Raw genomic sequence first — 17,426 nt, 5'->3', positions numbered from 1 at the left:
GAAACTACTGTTCTTTTAGCCAGGAAGAAGTGGGAATGGAAATGAGAGAGATATTAATTATGCTTATCACAGAAACGAAATCTCATGTTTATTAATTGAATGAAGGAGTAACTGAATAACTAAGAGGCTGAGTGAATTTGAATAAATACTTCCAGTTCCCCACGACTCACTCATTTCTTATTCCTTGCTACCCAGCTTCTTCCTCAAGATGGTAGTTGAAGAACTAGCAACAAGTACAGAAATGCCTGAGTAAAAATAGGCAAGATACTGAGGGCCCTTTAATTCCATTGCTATGAAAGGTGTGTTTGCAATTTTAAGCCTGCAACAAATTCTTTTAGCTCTTGCAAAATGAACTGAATATCATCAGTTATCACTGTGAAAACTTCACCTGAGGACAGGGTCCTTGACTTTCCCTTACAGAGAGCCAAGGTTAGCACTGGCTCATAGGACAGGAATTGAGAGAAAAATCAACTCACAAAAGAATCCAGACATCTCAAGAAAGGCTGAAATCCAAGTTTCAGTTTTCAAAGAATAAAGCTTCTACTTTTTTCTCTGAGTATTAAGCAGTGAATAGGAAAGCACAAATCCTCCAAGAGCTAGGATGGTGATACCATGCCTTGTCTCTCACAGGACATTCCTGAATTTCTTTTGTTTTTACCTGTAACTACACAGGTGAGAACCTGACATAAAATAGATCTGTGCCATTCAGATAAACTAGTAGATTTGCAGCAAAGTGGACAGAATCGTCAATTCCCTGCAAATTGATTTGCATGGTGGTGGGGGACACAGTATGTGAATATGTAAGGAAGATAACGGACAGCTTCAATGTTGTGAGTAAACATATTAAACATATTGCAGACTCATGTGAACAGTCTCTCAGAGAGGCAGTGACCCCCTCTCTCTATTCTTAGGGGGAAGAATGGGCTCATATTGGCCTTGCCTGGGCTGTGGGTTCTTCCCAACTTGTCGAAGGCTGTAGATGATTCAAATCCTGAAACCCATTCTTTTAAGGTCCTGCCTTTCTCCTGGAGCCCACATTGCTGACAGCTATCTTTCACTATTCAAGTATTGGAAAAATCATTTCTGTAGTTGATAGCTCTGCAAATTCAGCCTGAAATTTGTAGTGGTGACTTGAGAAGTTGAGACAAGGGTAATATCTCTTCTCCACTCTTCTCCAAAGGTGCTGAGTGGAGGCAGTAATAATAACAAGCTGTCTTTCCTGATTTTTTGAATGTCTGCACTGTGGGCAGATTCATGAGCTAATTCAGTTATAGGAAACAACCCAGGAGGACATAGAAACACAGTGGGCAATGGCCAATGCTGTGGCAACAGTGCAGGAAGAAAGAGCAAAGGAAACCAAGAAGAAAGATGTTATGGAAGTGTTGGACAGTATCGATGCAGTTGCGAAGACCACCACTCTGGACCTTTGGCTTGGCTGCCCAGCTTACTCTGTGAAAATCAGTGGCTGAATTAAAACTCTATGTCCCTGATTGGAGGTTCCTTAAAACAATTTAGTGGGACTACGTTATGTTAGATAATGATAACAATGAAACAGCAAAAACAAACAAGAATAAGGAAAATAATGAATTGAAAAGGAGAGAGGGTGGAAGAGGAGAAAGGAGAATGTGAGGAAGCTTGGCACAGAGATGGCAAATGAGCACCACGTCTCTCTCTAGCCCCAGCTGCAGACCTGGCTCCTCAGCCAAGACACATGGCCTTCACAGCCCAGATGCGGCCCTGGAGTTCCCCAACACGGTGCCCTAGGAAACCACTGCCCAATCCATCAGCTGACCCACAGTTGACCTCATACCCCTTCTAGCATGTTCTTTTCAATTTACAATAAATATCTGCCTGCCCCTGAGCAACATGGTTTGGAGATGACTCAGAGGAAAGACTGCTAGCCACTTTTTCATATACATTTGGGTTGGGGAAGAGAAAAAAACATTTTTGTCAAAGGGAAGGAAGACAGGAGAGAGGGGTATTTATTAACCACCTGCTGATGGCAGGCTTCATCCTCGTGCTTTCAAACATCGTCTCACTTGGGGATGTCTGGGTGGCACAGTCAGTTAAGTGTCTGACTCTTGATTTCAGCTCAGGTCACGTTCTCAGAGTCCTGAGATCTAACCCTGCATCAGGATCCACGCTCAGCAGGGAGTCTGCTTGGGATTCTCCCTCTCCCTCTGCCCTCCCCCGCCACATGCTCTCTCACTCACACACTCTCTAAAATAAATAAATCCTGCTTATAAAAAAAAAGACATCATCCTCATTTAACACTGGTAATAGCCCCCCAAATACATGAAATTATTTCAGTTTTATAAATGAGGAAACTGGCTCAAAATCACACAGATAATGTGTTGTAGAGTCAGGATATGAAATAAGAGTCTACCTGATTCCCAGGCGGCTGGGTGGCTCAGTTGGTTGGGTGTCTACCTTCAGCTGGGGTCGTGATCCTGGGGTTCTGGGATCGAGTCCTGCATCGGGCTCCCTTCTCAGCAGGGAGGCTGCTTCTCCCTCTGCCCCATCCCCCTGCTTGTGCTTGCGCTCTCTGTCTCTGAAATAAAATCTTAAAAAAAAAGATCTACCTGATTCCAAAGCCCATCTTCGAAATATTTAAATGAAACAATTGAATACAGCCCAAATATTCACTGTGAAATCAGTCTGTAGAATTCAATTGAAAAAAAAATTAATATTACTAACTATAAATAGATCAGTTTAAAGTTTAACTTTCTAGTACAAATTTGTGAATAAACTCAGCTCAATCTTGAATTCCCACTTTTTTTTTTTCTTTGGAAGGCCTCCCATTTAAAGCTTATGTGGTGGGGGCAGCAGCATCAGAAATATTCATTAAGCACCTATTGTGTGTGCTGAGTGCTGTAGTAATATTGAATTAGAAGGAATTTACAATCTCAGGACTTCCACAATTTAATAGCATAGATCAATGCGACTTCTTATCCCAAGGCCCAAATTTAGGAGTCTTCCTAAGAATATAATGGATATAATGGCTTTTTTTTTTTTGTAGCAGATGGTGGCCAGCTGTTCTGTCTTTACTGAAGGCCAAACATGGAGGGAAAAAATTAAAATAAAGGGGCTTATGGTAAATATAAGAAAGAACTTAAAAAACTAAAACTGGATTTTCATACACACTAACGGGAAATGGGCAATTGGGGGTAATTATCAAATTATCCAAGCCAGAATAGCTCAGTTCCCTCCATTATCGACCTAAGAGAAAATTATTTGTATGGGTTGAATTGTTCCGATAATTGCCCTGTATTTTGGATATCTGAGTAGACAGTCTGGGTGGTCACTAATGTTGATTGAGGGGTCCCTCAAGGAATATTTTTAAATAAGAAAAGGGTTGATACTTTTTGCTGCCTGATTGGGGATGTATCTACTTAGATGTAAGTAATAGTAATCAAATTAGTAGATAACATGATTCTTTGACCAGGATATAGGCACATTGTAATTAAAATTAAAAAAATTTTTATTTAATGTTTGAAATTAACTTTTAATTGCAAAAATAATGTGTGAATACCTTTTCCTGTAAAATTTTTAAATATTACATATAAGACTAATGTCTTTCTTTCTGCAACCCAAATTCCATTTCCCAGTATCCTGCTTGCATCATGGCCCCTCCCTACGTAGTTATTGTTATTCTTGGTAGTGTTAGCCTTTCAGAATACACACATACGTGCATACACACACAGAGGGGGAAGAAAGAGATCAAGAAAGAGGAAAAAATCCTACATTTTTAGCTTAACTAGAATTACATATTTTATACCATTTGCCAACTTCCTTTTCTATTTAACAGTATGTATTAGAGATAAATCTATGTTGTTCCATAGCTCCAGTGCATTCCTTTTTAACTCCCTCTTTAAAATTGGTAATATTCATGTAGCCATTCTTCTATTGGTGGATATTGACATTGTGTCCAGTTGTTTGCCAGCAATGCTCAATCTTACATATTAAACTTGTGTTGAGAATTTCTTTAGGGTGGATTTTGCAGTGAATTGACCTTTTAGGGGAAAGTGATGTGTTCCAGAAAGTCATTTCGTCGAAACAAAGAGAAAGGACCATGAAGAGACATAGCCAGTTTCTTTCCTCAGATGGATTGTGTCATTGTAGGCAAGTTGCTTCACTTCCCTGGGATTCTGTTTGTCTAATAAGTCAGTGGTTCTTCAACTTTCTCATGTGTGAGAATCTCCTGAGGCCTTGTTAAATCAGAGATTGCTGAGCCTTACCTGCAGAGTTTTTGATTAGTAGGGGGCATGTGTGCAGGTTTCCAGGTGATTCTGATACTGCTGATCAGGAGACTACTCAGCCATTGTTCAGGTATGTTGAGACTATCCTGTGAAAGAGATCATAGTTGAAATTCTAAGAGCCCCAAACAGAATGCCTAGGGAAATTTTAAGTCTTCCAATTCATCCAGATACAATGATAATAACCCGAGACTTGCTACAGTAACAGTATAGTGTTGATGATACACATCAGTTTTAAAATCACAGAAGCAATTCTTTAGGCCAAGAGACAAGTCAACGTAGCATCTTTGTTGGAAGTAATCTTAAAGGGCCATCCAGTTCAAGTACCTAGCTAAAACTAGAATTTCTTTGGCAATATTCTTGACCTTGTCCGTCCACATCCCCACTTCCCATTGAACAGTTCCAGGGTCTAGGAATTCACTCTCTGACTCCGGAGACAACCTGTTTTGTGTTTTTAGATGTCTGATAACAACCTTGTTCTTCCTAACTTTGACCAAAATCATCATCTCTGCATCCATCCCAGTTCTACACTCTGGGCTTTAGAGAACAAATCAGCTCCTATCTCTATTTGGTAACAGTCAGTTATCATGTTCCCCTAAGTCAGCAGTTCTCAAACCCTGTGGTGCATCAAAAGCACCATAGGAGCTTATTAAAATATAGATTCCTGGACCCCAACTGTAGAGCTTCTGATTTCGTGTCTGGAGTATGACCTGGGAATCCACATCTTTTATGAAATCTCCAAGTAGATCTGATGCAGGTGGTCTGACATAGTTGAAGAGAAAAATGGGGTTCGGGACACGCTTCCACAAAATATGACACCTTGGCCTATTGAATATTTCAAGCTGAAGGAATCTGAGAAATGAAATGAGCAGGAAGGATTTTCTGTCCTTTCTCTGAAGCAGGTCATATAACCCTCATGTGAGAGGTGCCCTCCCTTTACCAGGAAGAAAGAAACATCCTCATTTCTGAAGGCAATGGATACAGAGAGGGATCCGCATGACCAGGTCTTGCTAAGTTCCCCCAGTTTACCACACTTTACTCCTATCTTTGTCCTATCACCTCTTTCTGTGACTCTCCACTCTTCATCAAATCTAGCATTAACACACTCCGGTTTAGCCATTTCTTCAGGTCTTCATTTCTTTATGAAGGTTCCTGTGTAGTGTAAAACTTCTATTACATGACTGTGTAATTTTTTACACAGCTTTTTCCTGGTAATCTGGCTTTGGCAATCTAATTTTTAGACCCAGCCAGAGACTCAAGGGTCTAGGACAACTTCTTTCCTTTCTTGTAAGACCCAGTTAAGTCTTTTTGTCTAAGCTCAATGCCCCCAACATCTTCAGCAGTTCTTCATATGACACGGCTTATGTTCCCTCACTGTCCTGGCTGCTAAAGGCTACCTGCCAAAATACACTACAAAATATACCCATTAACCCCCCTTCCCCATCCTGACTTACTATTCTTCATAGCATGTATCCCTACCCAATGATGCTCTTATGTACTTGTTTAATATTTATCTCCCTGATTAGAATATAAGTTTCGTGAGGGCAGGGGAATTGTCCACCTTGCTCACTCGTGACATTCCATTATTTCCATCAGTCCTTGGCACATTAGCTGCTCCTAAATAAAGTTCTGTTTAATGAACAAATGAGTAGAATGGGAATGAAAAGCCAATTTAATTTAGAGAGTGTAACTATACAGAATGAATGACTCATCCTAAAAGAAAGTATTTGCTTAAGGTTTTTAGAAAAAGAATAAAAATGTTTGTATAATCTTTAAAAAAAATCTCATTATTGACTCAAGGCTATGGCAAATCTTTTAGTAGTACAGATATTTCGCAAGCCTTTGAATATAAAACTGAAACTGGAAGGATGAGTCAATGCAGGGCTCATTCATTATAGGTTGAGATTTAAAAAGCATCTTTAAAAGATGCATATCCTTCCCAAACAATGTAAAAATGCAGGAACAGAATGACCAATGTGAGAAGTGCAAATTTCAAATGTCAGGTGTTACAAAAATGTAAGCAGTCTTCAACGCTTATATAATTTTTGTCTAACATAGCTAACTCTTAGCTCTTGCTCTCTCTCTCTCCTCTCCCCTTGTAGGAGTATGGGTAATCGTTAGGAAAACATAGAGAAATTAAATTCATTGTATATATTGTCTATTGTCAGAGGACTTCAGTGAAAACAAAAGGAAAATTTCAACTTCACTAGTAATTAAGGAAACACATTAAAACCACAATTAAATATCATTTGATACCTATTGGCAATAATGAGTAAATCGGTTAATTCCTTGGATTGGCATGAATAGAGAGCAACAAGACTCTTAGACTCTACTGGTGAGGTATATATCTGTGTGATCACTTTGGAAACATTTTGAGTTTTTTAGTAAACTCTGACATGAACGTATTACACTAACCAATGTTTCCACTTCAGAGGTTTTTAAGTAGAAAAGTGGCAGTGTTTCTGAGCCACTAGACCTTTTAGGATTGTTTGGTAGCACTGGGTCTACCTAAGTGTGATGACTTCCTGCCTCAACCTGCCCATGGGTTTGTGCTCCTTTGGGTCAAATGTCTACAGCTTAGGTTTTTGTATTTCTTTCTTCCTCTTGTTAAAAGATAATTTCCAGAAGGTAACATCATGACTCACATACAGATATAAAGATGAATGTATTTAAAGAATTTATTTTATTCATATGGTATCAAGCAGATATTATCATTGGTTCAAAGGATAAGTTAAAACAGCACAAGCTTAAATGAAGTAAAAGAATGTTGAGGTGAATTGCAAACGGAAACAAAACTGGGTTTTCCACAGTGGAAAGTAAAATCATCACCAGACTGGATAGAATTTATGTATCTATCAATTACCTATAATTTATGAAGAGTTGCCAGCTAGCTCACAGAAGATGAACAGGGCTAGAATCTGATAACCCAGAAAGGTGTGCTAAAGATGGTGTACATAGTTTTCCACTGAAGTACCAATGCCTTACTGATACACTAGTCCAAATAGAATATTGTTTGGATCCCCCCACACATGTGTCAAGGAGCACTTGACAGCTGGTATTCAGATGTAGGAAATCAACACTTCTCCTAAGTCAAAAGCCCAATATTCCAGATTGCTATAGACACAAATTCCAATGAGCTGAAAAGTGCTAGAGTATCAAAAGTCCCTGTTAGAAAGTCCAAGAAACTACCAGGTTTACAGTAAGAGCTAAGGGTAGATGCAGGTTACGAATGTAAGGAAGCCTAGACTTGGAGTTAAAAGACATGGGCAAGCCTCAGGCCTCCACTTACTAATCTGTGACCTTGAGCCAATTCCTTCTGTCTGGCTTTCTCTTTTCTACAAAACAAGAATTTTTATTGATGACTCTAAGTTCCCTTCAGGATCTAAGTGTTTGTTAGAGGAGCAAGCCAGTCCCTTCCACAGATGGCCCTGTGGGAATGCCTAGGCATGGCGAGTTTTGACACAGGGCAGGGCACATCTGTTTGTGAACATGAGGAAGAACAGCTAGATTTGGGTGGTCCTAGATACTTAGTGTGCAGTGCCAAAGCCCCAGCATCTGTGGGAAACTTGGAAAGTTCAGTGACAAAGGGAGAAGAAATGTTAGGAAGAAAGTTACTGAAGAACAACCTGCACCATTATAGGAAATGTGTCGCCAAGGTTGGCTCTGTCTCTACTCAGTGTGGGAACCAGTAGTGTATTAGTCAGGGTTTTCCAGAGAAATAGAATCAATAGGGTGTGTGTGTGTGTGTGTGTGTGTGTGTGTGTACACTGAAAGAAAGGGACTTATTTTAAGGAATTGGCTCATGCAGTTGTGGGGGCTGGCAAGTCCAGACTCTGCAGGGCAGGCGGGTAGGCTAGAAATTCCAGCAGGAATTGATGTTGTGGTCTTTTGTCCAAAGGCAGTCTGGAGATAGTATCCCTTCCTTCCCAGGGGAGCACAGTCATTCTTCGTAAGGCTTTCAACTGATTGGATGAGGCCCACCCACATTATGGAGGTAGTCCACTTTACTCAAATATTAACAATATTTTTCTGACTTACAAACATAACATCTTCGTCCATTTACTTAGGTTGTCTTTAATTTTTCTTAGCCAATATTTTGTAGTTTTCAGTGTACAGGTCTTGCACATTTATTCTCAGATTTATCCCTATTATTTCACATTTGTAATGCATTATAAATGATGTTTTTAAAATTTCAATTTCTAATTGTATGTAGGAATACAATAATTTCTGTATATTGATTTTTATCTTACAACTTTGCTAAACTCACTTATTAGTTCTGATACAGGTTTTTTTGTAGATACCATTGGATTTTCTACATAGACAATTGTGTCATCTTCAAATTAAGACAGTTCCATTCATTTTTTTTTTTTTTTAAGATTTTTTATTTATTTGACAGAGAGAGACACAGCGAGAGAGGGAACACAAGCAGGGGGAGTGGGAGAGGGAGAAGCAGGCTTCCCGCGGAGCGGGGAGCCCGATGCGGGGCTCGATCCCAGGATCCCGGGATCATGACCTGAGCCAAAGGCAGATGCTTAACAACTGAGCCACCCAGGCGCCCCTCCATTCATTTTTAATACAGATGCCTTTTCTTTCTCTCTCTGGTCCTCTTGCACTGGCTAGAATCTCTGGTACAATGTGGAAGTTGCAGGAGTGGACATCCTTGCCTTTTTCCTAATCTTTGGGGAATAGCTTCAGTCATTCACCATTAAATATGTTAGGTTTTTCATAGAGCTGTTAATATGAGGTTGAGGAGGTTTTCTTTCTCTCTGTTGAGAAGTTTTTTTTTTCTTTTAAAAATAGGATTAGATGTTTGATTTTGTCAAATGCTTTTCCTCATTTAAGATCATGCTTTTTTCTTTTAGCTTGTTAATATGACATAAAGTTGTCCATTATTATCCCTTTAATATTTATAGAATCTATATAATATCACAAAATATGTGATATTATATAATTTGTATCTTCTTTCTTTTCTTTTGCCCCCCTGATATATAGCCAGAAGTTTACCGGTTTTAACCTTCTCAAAGAACTGCTTTTAGTTTAATTCATTGTTTGTCTATTTTCTCCTTCATTGATTTTTCATTCTGTTATTTATTGTGTCTTTTCTTCTGCTTCTTTGGACTTAATTTACTCTTTTTCTGATGAGCTGAGCTCATGTCTCTGAGAATGTTCTTTTTTTCTATTATAGGTGTTGGTGGTATAATTTTCTAAGTACTACTTTAGCAGTATCCCGTAAGTTTTAATAGATTGTTTTCACTTTCATTTGATCAAGAGTACTTCTTAATTTCTCTTTTAATTTCTTCTTTGACCTATGGGATATTTAGAAGTATGTTCATAAACACTTGGGGATTTTCCAGATATCTTCCTATAGTTGATTTTTAATTTAATTCTGATCTGATCAGAGAACATACTTTGTGTGATTTGAACACTTAATTTATTAAGTCATGTTTTATGCCCAGATATGTCCTATTGTAGTAAATATTTCTATTCGCAATTGGAAAGAACATATATTCTGTTTTTGTTGGCTGGAATGTTCTAGAAATTTCCAGTCAGTCAAGTTTGTTGTTTAAGACTTCTGTATCCTTGATGATTTTTTTGCCTACTTGTTCTAGTAATTATTGGGGAGGGTATTGAACTCTCTGAGGATAATTGTGGATTTGTATATTTCTCCTTGCAAATCAGTTTTAGCTTCATGTTATTAGGTACAAAAATGCTTAGGATTCCTAAGTTCTTTTGATGGATTGACCTTTTTATCACTATGAAATAAATATCTTTATCCCTGGTAATATTTTTTGCTCTGAAATCTACTTTGATGTTAATATAGTCAGTTTATATAGTTATAATTCGTGTATATATATATATTTGTATAATATATATATAACAGTTGATATTAATATAGTCAGTTACTATAGTTTTAACGGTTAAGTGTTAGCATGGCATATCTTTTTCTTTTACTTTGAACTTATTTGTGTCTTTATATTTGTGTATTTTTTGGAAGCAGCATATAGTTTACACTTTGCTTTTTTATTCAGTCTGATAATTTCCACCTTTAAATTGGGGTGTTTTGACCATTTATATTTAACGTGATTTGTTTGGCTAGGTCCAATCTATCATTTTGTTATTCATTTCCCAAACACATTTGTCTTATGTGTTCTTTGTTTCCTTCTTCTTCTTCTTTTTTTTTTTTAATTATTTTGTTTTAGGGCGCCTGGGTGGCTCAGTTGGTTAAGCGACTGCCTTCGGCTCAGGTCATGATCCTGGAGTCCCGGGATCGAGTCCCGCATCGGGCTTCCTGCTCAGCAGGGGGTCTGCTTCTCCCTCTGACCTTCCTCCCTCTCATGCTCTCTGTCTCTCATTCTCTCTCTCTCAAATAAATAAATAAAATCTTTAAAAAAATAATAATAAAATTATTTTGTTTTATTTTATTTTAAGTAGGCTCCACACCCAGTGTGGGACTTGAACTTACGACCCCAAGATTAAATGTTGCACACTCCACCAACTGAGCCAGCCAGACGCCCCCTTCTTCTTCTAATTCTTTTGGATTTTTGAGTGTTTTATATGATTTCATTTTATCTTCTTTGTTGACCTATTAGCTATAGCTCTTTTCTTATTTTGGGGCTTGCTTTATGATTTACAGTATACATCTTCAACTTATGCTAACCTACCTTCAAGCAGTATTATATCACTTCACAAATAGTATTAGAATCTTACAGTAGTTTACTTCCATTTCCTTCCTCCTGGCCTTTATTGTTATGTTTATGCTATTTATGTTACATTGTCACACGTTTCACTTATCTATATGTTATAAACATCATAATACATTGTTGTTAATTTTGTTTCAACAGTTAAGTATATTTTTAAAAGATTTAAATAATAAAGAATTTCTTCAATATTTAACAACATAGTTATTTTCTGGTATTCTTCATTTTTTAATGTAGATCCATATTTCCATCTGGTGTTATTTTCCTTCTTCATTAAGGACTTCATTTAACATTTCTTACAGGGTGCCTGGGTGGCTCAGTTGGTTAAACGGCCGACCCTTGGTTCCAGCTCAGGTCATGATCTCGGGGTCGTGAGGTCAAGCCCTGCGTGGAGCCCTGTGTCAGGCTCCACACACAGCAAGGGGTCTGCTTGAGATTTTCTCTTTCTCCCTCTCCCCCTCCCCCTGCATGCGGACATTCTCTATCTAAAGTAAAAATAAATAAAATCTTTAAAAAATAAATTTCTTATAATTCAGATCATCTGGTGATGACTTCTTTCAGCTTTGTATGTCTGAAAAAATTCTTTATTTTGCCTTTGTTTTTGAAAAATATTTTCACTGAGTATAGAATTCTTTCTCTTTTAATTCTTTAAAGATTTTGCTCCATTGCCTTCTCACTTGCATTGTTTCTGTTGAGGATTCTAATGTCATATTTATCTTTGTTCCTCTATATGTAACTCGTCTTTTTTCTTTGGTTGCTTTTAAGATTTTCTCTTTATGACTGTTCTTGAGCAATTTGATTATGAATTCTTTGGTGTAGTTTCCTCCAAGTTTTTTTGTTTGTGTGCTTGGACTTAGATCTGTTAGTTTGTAGTTTTTATGAAATTTGGAAAAATTTTAACCATAATTTCTTCAAATATTTTTTCTGTACCCTTCTTTCTTCCCCTCTTCAGGGACTCTAATTTCATGTATTGAGGCCACTTGAAGTTGTCCAACAGTTCACTAATGCTTGTTTTATGTTTTTTTTTAATTTATTTTTTTGCATGGCAATCCAAATTTATTGAACTACTGGTGCTAAGTTATACAAAATTGCACCACTTTAATTAAGGCTTTCAGTTTACACTTGGCTACCTCAGAGTAGTTGTAATATTAGGTTGGTTAATTTAAATACTGTGACTCACAGTATTTAAGACACACAATCTTTACACCCAAATGGTTAATGCATACAAAGCAACAAGACATTGTTAAATAAAACAGCAGTAGTTACTACAACTTAGGCCTTGTGACCAGTCATACATGATTAAAATTACTTGCCACATTCACATCCACAGTACTCTTCCACAATTTAACATCTCAACCAAAACATTACACCTGTGAAACAACCACTAACAGGCAGAAATACTAAACCTGTATATTTGGTATTGCAAATACACTTACGCATGAGCAAGCAAGGGATTCACAGTGAGAATCTACAGCTGCAGAAGCCTGAAAATGATTTACAAAAATTGTTAAATCATTAAAAAATTGTTTGAAAATATACACTTCTTGTCGTAGACCCCCACTGTACACACAACTATAAACATTGCTCCCTATGTAAACAAAAAAGGAAACATAATAGAAGATTTGACAAATCTGGACATTTCCTGCCCAACAGATATTAAAAGCAATATTTTTAATCTAAGACATTATACTGAAAGGACTATTATATTTTATTTATTTATTTTTTTAAAGATTTTATTTATTTATTTGAGAGAGAGAATGAGATAGAGAGAGCATGAGAGGGGGGAGGGTCAGAGGGAGAAGCAGACTCCCTGCTGAGCAGGGAGCCCGATGCGGGACTCGATCCCGGGACTCCATCCCGGGACTCCAGGATCATGACCTGAGCCGAAGGCAGTCGCTTAACCAACTGAGCCACCCAGGCGCCCAGGACTATTATATTTTAAAGACAAGATCACTGTCTCCACAGATTTTTTTTAAGTTAAAAAAACTTTATAGCTGTGTCAATCAAAGCGCTTATTTGTACAATACAATGATAATGACCTTGAATTTATTTTTAAAAATTACAATAAACTACAAGTATCAAAGAAGCAAAGTTATCTGAAGTAGTCTATATAGGAGCTCTTTGGACTTTATTATGCTAAAATAGTGGTGCTTTTAGGATTTACATTATTGTACTCCCCAATACAAAGTATGGGGCATGTTAAAGTGTACAGTACACCATTTTCATACATGTACAACATAGGTGGATGAAAAACGTCTCTTAGCAATAATACTGGATTGTAGCCTCTGGTTTTACCAGCTGCATACTCTAGGACTATTATATAAGTTAACATCTCTCTTGTGATACTGGAAAGTGATTAAAATGCGCAAAGTGATGTAGTAGCTTTCATCTGCCTCCTAAAGGGTCCCACCACAGAAAGTCCATTTAAGATGTTGGTAGGGTTAACAAATTTGGAATGTTGGCGAGGTTGAACTGGGCAACCGCTCTTCAGACCTGGCTAAGAGCTACAATGTATTTAATATATTAAAGCAGCTGACATGTTGACTTTTTGCAGGCCTTCCCAGACACTGGAGTTTTTCTGTTAATTTGCCACACTAGGTCATAAAAGATCTCATTAACGTTTATTTTTGATTTTGCAGAAGATTCTAAGAATGCACAGTTGTTCATTGTCTTGCTAGATTTTGACCTTGTTCCTTTCCTACAACTCTTTCATCTTCCAAGTCACACTTATATACCAGCCAGAATCACTGGCACATCATCAGTGTCTTTAACTTGAAGAATCTGCTCTCTCAGATCTTGTAAATCATTAAATGTGGACTGTGCTGTGATGGAATAAACTAATGCAAAGCCTTGTCCATTTTTCATGTATAAATCTCTCACTGCGGTGACTTGTTCAGTTCCTGCAGTATCCAACATTTCAAGCATACACTGTTGTCCATCTACTTCAGCTTGCTTTCTGTAAGAGTCTTCTATCATAGCATCATATTTTTCAACAAAAATTCCTTGACCAAACTATACAGTCACAGCAGATTTTCCAGCGCCTCCTGAGCCAAGAACAACTAGCTCATACTCACGCATGGTGCAGACTTGTCACAAGCTAGTACTCTCAGCTGTCACCGGGCCCCCACAGCCCGTGTCGCCCCAAGCCTTGCGCTCCCTCCGGGTTGCTGCTCACGGCGCCAAGCCGGTCCTGCCCCCGCCGCCACCCCTGCCCCGGCTCTCTTTTTATTTTTAATTTTTTTTTCTTCTGTATTTCATTTTGTATAGTTTCTATTGTCATGTTTTCAAGTTTACTAATCTTTTTTTTCCTCAGTATCTCAATTCTGCCAATTCTATTCTGTGTGTGCGTGTGTGTATATATATGTATATATACAAAAAAATATATATATATACGTCTCAGACATTGTAGTTTTCATTTCCAAAAAGTCTGGTTGGGTCTTTTTTGTATCTCTGTGTCTCCATTTAACTTCTTGAACATATGGAATACAGTTCAAATAAGTGTTTTAATATTGTTCTCTGTTAATTTTATTATCTGTGTTACTTCTGGATCCATTTCAGTTAGTTGACTTTCTCCTCATTATGGGTCATATTTTCCTGCATGCCTGATAATCTCTGACTGGATGCTGGCGTTGTCAGTTCTATCTTTTTGTGTGCTGGATAGTTTTGTATCCCTATAAATATCTTTGCGCTTTGTTCTGGGGTAAAGTTAAATTACAGGCATACTTTGTTTTATTGCACTTTGCTTTATTGTGCTTCCCAGATTCTTACAAATTGAAGGTTTATGGCAACCCTTCCTCAAGTTTAAGTCCATTGGCGCCATTCTAACAGTATTTGCTCACTCTGTGTCACCGTGTCACATTTTGGTAATTCTCACGATATTTCAAACTTTTCTATTATTATTATTATATTTGTTATAGTAATCTGTGATCAGTAATCACAACTTGTTGAATGTTCAGATGATGGTTAACATTTTTTAGCAATAAAGTATTTTAAAGTATGTACTTTGTTTAGACATAATGCTATTGCACATTTAGTAGACCACAGAATAGTGATCTATAACTTTCATATGAACCAGGAAACCAAAAAGTTCATTTGACTTACCTAATTAAAATAGTTGATCTATTGCAGTAATCTGGAACTGAACCCATAAGTATCTCTGAGGTATGCCTGTATTGGAAACAGTTTATCCTTTTGGATCTTGTTTTTAAGATCCCTTAGGTAAAAGCAGAGCCATGTTTAGGGCTAATATTTCCTCACTACTGAAGCAAGACACTTCTGAGTACTCTATCCAATGTCCTATGAATTATGATTTTAATCAGTCTGGCTGGTAGAAACAAATTATTCCCAGCCCTCTATGAGCATCAGGCACTAGTTCCTTTAATCTTCTTAGATGGTTCTTTCCACAGCCTTGGGTAGTTTCCTCCCATGCATGTGCCGATCAGTACTCTGCTGAATACCCAAGAGGCCTTCCACAGATGTTCAGGGTTCTTTGTAGCTCTCTGCTGGTACTCTGTCCTTTATGCTCTAGCTGCCTTGGTGTCTCCCAACACATGGTGGTAGGTGTTGAAATACAACTGGTCAGATGTAATCCCTCAGTTTTGCCCACATTGCTCCTGGAAGAGTTCAAGTCTAGCTCTTTACAGGAAAAACAATAACCTCACTGGAAGCTGATCAGGAACATGCAAAAGTTCCAAAATTTCTATATTTCTTTTCTTTTGCAGTTAAGGTTTCTTTCAGTAGACCCAGAGCCCGTCTTGAATGAAGTCCAGGGACACTTTCCATCTCACTCCTTCTTTATAGTCCCCTCAGTCTTTTCTGCCTTTCTTCCCTCTCTTCAGGGTCCTGCTCTCTCTGAGGGAAGCCTAGAAATTCTTGGGGGATTTTATAGGCTTTGTTCCTGGCTCCACCCTGGAACAACAATGTTTGGCCATTATGGTTTCTTAGACATAAGTCTCTCACAGTTTTCTGAGTGGAACACAAATAAGATCAAAAAGCCTTCCACTTGCTGACATGGACCAGGTCTCAAAAGACAACTTTGGTGTATTTAATAGTCTTTGTTTCTTTACTCTGTCTTACCAAAGACTTTGTCAACCTGCACTGAAGAGCATAAGAAAGGAGAAATGAGGAAAAATAAAAGCACCATTTTGCCTCAAAGGTACTTTTCTTTTTTTTTTTTTTTAAAGATTTTATTTATTTATTTGAGAGAGAGGAGAGCTAGAGAGAGCGCATGAGCATGGGGGAGGGGCTGGGGGAGAGAGAGAAGCAGACTCCCTGCTGAGCAGGGAGCCCAATGCAGGGCTCCATCCCAGGACCCCGGGATCATGACCTGAGCCGAAGGCAGCTGCTTAACCGACTGAGCCACCCGGGTGCCCTTCAAAGATACTGTTCTTCAAATTAAATAGTTTATACAGGCTTTGGAGATCAGCCTAAGAAATTCACCACCATTAATTTGGTGGGGATACACCTACATTCCAAGCAATAGCTTTTGCTGGGGACTTTCTGTAGAGAGCATGATTTTAATGTGAAAAAACCATTGTATCTAAATAGACAATAAAACTAAAAAAGACCAAGTCTTCCCAAATTTTCAATTTTTTTAAGTAGAAAATTTTTATTTTTATGTAGGCAAATTTATCAATCTTTTCTTTTTTGTTTCTCCCCCTTACATCAAAAACTAAACTTTATTAGCTGGATTCATGTCAGTTTTTTGTTTGTTTGTTTTTAATCAATGAGATGGAGGTCCAGAGACTTAAATAATCTTAGCCTTTCACTTCTTGTCGTCTTGAACAAGTCATTTCATCTCACCAAGAACAGTTTTCTACACCAGTAAAACAAAGATTTAGTGTTCTAGAGAGCTTCTTTGTCGTGGTTTAAAAATGTGTCCACAAATTACTTGATACTCCTCCCTTTAAGAGGTGGAACTTAATTTCTCTCTCATTGAATGTGGTCCTGGACTAAATGACTTACTTGTAATGAATAGAAGATGAAGGAAGTGATGGTATGTCACTTCTAGGCCTTGGTCATAAAAGGTATTGTGGGTTTCCTCTTGTGCTTTCTCTCTGGATCCCTGCTTCCGAGGGAAGCCATCTTCTATGTTATGAAGATACTCAAGCAGTTCTCTGTAGGGGCCCGTGTGGCAGGGAACTGAGGCCTTCTACCAACAGCCAGTAAGAAACTGAGGCTTTCTACCATCAGTCAAGTGAGTACACTATCTTGAAAATAAATCATGTGGCTCTAGTCAAGCCTTTAGATGATTGCAGCCCTGGCCGACATCTTGACCGTAATTTCATGAGAGACCCTGAGCCAGAATTAATAAATTGCTTCTAAATTCCCAACCCTTACAAACTGTGAGATGACAGATATTTGTTTTAAGACATTAAATTTTGGAGTAATTTGTTGTGTAGCAACAGAAAACTAATATATCCTTATATATATTATAACCTTACAGATACTTCCTGTTTATGATTCTGTAATT

The 17,426-nt window shown here is 37.9% G+C and overlaps 1 protein-coding gene and 1 pseudogene across 1 annotated transcript in view; one reads left to right on the top strand and one right to left on the bottom strand.

The window, feature by feature from the left end:
- LOC115938614 (myosin-IIIb) overlaps nucleotides 1–17,426 on the top strand; it is a 189,608-nt gene that overhangs the window by 47,300 nt on the left and 124,882 nt on the right. The gene's annotated exons all lie outside the window — the stretch shown is intronic.
- LOC102745440 (ras-related protein Rap-1b pseudogene) lies at nucleotides 12,697–14,052 on the bottom strand (annotated as a pseudogene).

The sequence above is a fragment of the Leptonychotes weddellii genome, chromosome 3, assembly GCF_054177405.1.
Source record: "Leptonychotes weddellii isolate Sample4059 chromosome 3, ASM5417740v2, whole genome shotgun sequence".
NCBI classification, from domain to species: Eukaryota; Metazoa; Chordata; class Mammalia; order Carnivora; family Phocidae; genus Leptonychotes; species Leptonychotes weddellii.
Note: the sequence above shows the minus strand (reverse complement) of the source record. Positions and strands in the feature narration are given on the sequence as shown.